This window comes from Belonocnema kinseyi, chromosome 8 (assembly GCF_010883055.1).
Source record: "Belonocnema kinseyi isolate 2016_QV_RU_SX_M_011 chromosome 8, B_treatae_v1, whole genome shotgun sequence".
Classification (NCBI taxonomy): Eukaryota; Metazoa; Arthropoda; class Insecta; order Hymenoptera; family Cynipidae; genus Belonocnema; species Belonocnema kinseyi.
The window spans coordinates 100,104,936-100,108,229 of NC_046664.1; positions in this window are offsets into that span (position 1 = coordinate 100,104,936).

A 3,294-nucleotide genomic window follows, 5' to 3' on the forward strand; every position below is an offset into this window, starting at 1 on the left:
GGCACATAATACTGTCATAAACAATGAAAACATTTTGACTTTTCAAATATTTTATTTTTCGTTTTTTTCGTTTTCTGTAAACGTTGGGAACTTCAGACTCATACGGAGAAAAGGATATCGTACGATGATATCGCAAAACCTCTATATTGCAAGAAAGCGCAATATGATAACGTACAATCAGGTCCAGTAGCTTTGTACGATATTATAATGCACTAATATCACAGAACAAAATAAAGTTAAATTTGATTGCTGTCGTCTGCTACAGCGTTTTTAGAAGCAATGGGGAAAAAGCAGAGTATAAGTGAGTTCGAGCTATAAATCGGGACACCAGATTTAAAACAATCACAGAAAAAAGTAAAAATTTACTGCAGGTAAGACCTGCGACGGTTAATTAATAAACATATTTCGGCGAACGTTTCACTGATATTAGGAAAATAATTCTGAACTCGTCGACCGCGTCGCGCTGAAGTGAGCAAATTTCGGTAAAACATGTAGAATCAATAACAGAAAACACAAAAAAAATTTACTTACTCATATATCTCCTCCGAAATAAATCCCATTATTGTAGACGAATTAGAACTTATTCAATACCATTTAGCAAAAGCGCAAAATGTAACTGACAGATGGGAATCCCCATTTCTCTCGAATTTAATTAAGTTAAAAGACGCTGGATAGCGCTTGCGTCGTAATTGTCACTATACCTCGAATAAAAATGGAGCGATTATAAGATGAAAGATGATCCAGGCAAAGTTAAAAATCGGAAAATATCTTCGATTCATGTAAAGTTTATCTGGCAAGGTTATTTTTTTCGGTCAATCTTTCAAATGGAATCGATGTAAACCTTATATTTAATTTTTTCTGTGATCGCTTGTTCTCTACTCGAACCCTCGCGAGATCACAAAAGAAGAAATACAATGTGATAGCGTAATAAACTAAATTCTTACGTTATAGATTGTACAATTATGCGGTATATAATGTAAAAACTTTCAATGTACGACATCACGATTGTGCGCTATTATAATACGATAATTACGATATACGAGGTGTGTTAAAAAAATAAGGTGACTTTATGGTTTTCTCAAAAAATATTAATTTACTTCTCAATATTTATGTTGTCCCCTTCAAAGTAATCCCCCTCAGATATAATACACGTGTGCCAACGCTTTTTCCACTCATCGAAGCACTTCTGATAATCATTTTGTGGTATTGCCTTGAGTTCTTTCAGCGATGCAGTTTTTATCTCCTCAATCGTTGAAAATCGATGTCCTTTCATGGGTCTCTTCAGTTTTGGGAAAAGAAAAAAGTCACTGGGGGCCAAATCCAGTGAATATGGAGGGTGAGGCATGACTGTGGTGCTGTTCTTGGTCAAAAAATCTTTCACAAGCAACGATGAATGAGCAGGTGCATTATCGTGATGAAAAAGCTACGAATTGTTTTTCCAAAGTTCCGGACGTTTTTTGCGTATCGCCTCTCGCAAACAGTGCATAATTTGAAGGCTATACCCCTTATTGACCATAAGACCTTGTGGTAAGAATTCCTAATGCGCTACGCCACGGTAATCAAAGAAGACAGTGAGCAAAACCTTCACATTTGAGAAAATCAGGATCATTATTGACTTCATTCAACATCTCCTGAGCGATGGTCATGCGATGGATCTTTCGATCAAAATTAAGCAGTTTTGGAACAAATTTTTTTTCAACACCATTTCTTTTACTGCTTGAAACTTTTCATCTGTTGTTGACGTGCTGGGACGTCCAGGGCGAGGTTCGGCTTCGACGTCCTCTCTGCCTTCTTGGAACAGCTTGTACCACTTATACACATTTTTCTTACTACCTTTTACGCCTCTGCCAGAAAAACAACACGAGCTATATAGTCAAAACTGTGAACATATGATCGTGACGAGTTTACCAACACAAGAAAACAAAAAATTTAAAACTTGAATGTACGTAGCCCACGAAAATTGAAAAGTCACCTTACTTTTTGAACACACCTCGTATAGTGCAGCAACTACGGTATATAATGCAATTCATGCGATATAGTTTTCTCAGTGCACCTTAAAATAAATCAAAAACAACAATACTTTTTTCCGACATTTTTCTCTATCTCGCGTTGTAATGCTGAGAATAGGATTTTGGTTTTCATATTATTTTTTACGGATGAAGCAAAATATCTTAAGAGTCTTCTTTTACATTTTTACGTATCTTACGCTTTTTGGCGTAATATTGGACTTTTCAATTTTCTCCGTATTACTTATAATAAATAAAAACAAAATGACGTGTACTATTGAAAAATGGTTAAGGCATTTTGTAGGATTTTTCACAAGCTTTGAAGACTTTTTAAAATACTTTTTTCATATTTTGCGTTGTTTGTTTCAAAAATTGAATTTTGTGGTGTCAAGTTTCGGTCAATTCTAATACTATCAAATCCTATTAAAAAGTGATTCGTAAAAAATTTGTAGCTCTTTTTCCTTTAGACAATTGTTGTTAAATCATTTTTCTCGTAACTTGTGTCGTTTTTCCACAATTTTGTATACACTTTTAATTTTCAATGTTATTTTTCACGAAGAAAACAAAAAGTGCGCCTCATATCAAAAAGTGATTTTTAACGAATTGGTAGATCTTTTTTGGTATCACAGTTTTTGTTCATTTATCTTTTTTCGCACCCTGCATAGTTTGTCCACAAAATGAAATTTTCATTATTTTTTGTGCAATAAAAAATTTGAATTTTCGATTTTCCAAAAAAATTCCAAAAATTTGTAATGATGATTTTGTAGTGCTTTCAGAAAGCAATGTTTTTCTTTTCTTGACTTTTTTTCATATCAAGCGTTGTTTGGCTTAGCACTTGGATTTTCGTTTGATTTTTAGAATTTTGAAAATGCAATAACTCTGGGCATTTTCTTTTTCAATCAGTATTTTAGCTAAATTCAGCAAATATTCGGTCTTACAGTCAATGATAAAATCAAAATAAAAGCATCCGAAATAACATGTGAAAAACATATTCATTTCTTTTAAAAATCCTCAACTTTTCGACCAACACTGCGGGTCCTTATCAAGAGTTGACATACAAATCTATAATTTAATAAAAAATTGTATGTGCGTAAACGTTCTAATAATTAGTGTCGTAAACAGGATATCGGTTTGAACAAAATAAAAAGTTATTATATTGAAACATACCTGAGTCAAAAAATGGACATGAAAATGGACTTTTTTGCTTGAAAATTACCTTCTTGAGTTCAAAATTGAACTGTTTGGTAGAAACTCAGCTATTTGGTTAAGACTAGGACTACTTTGTTGA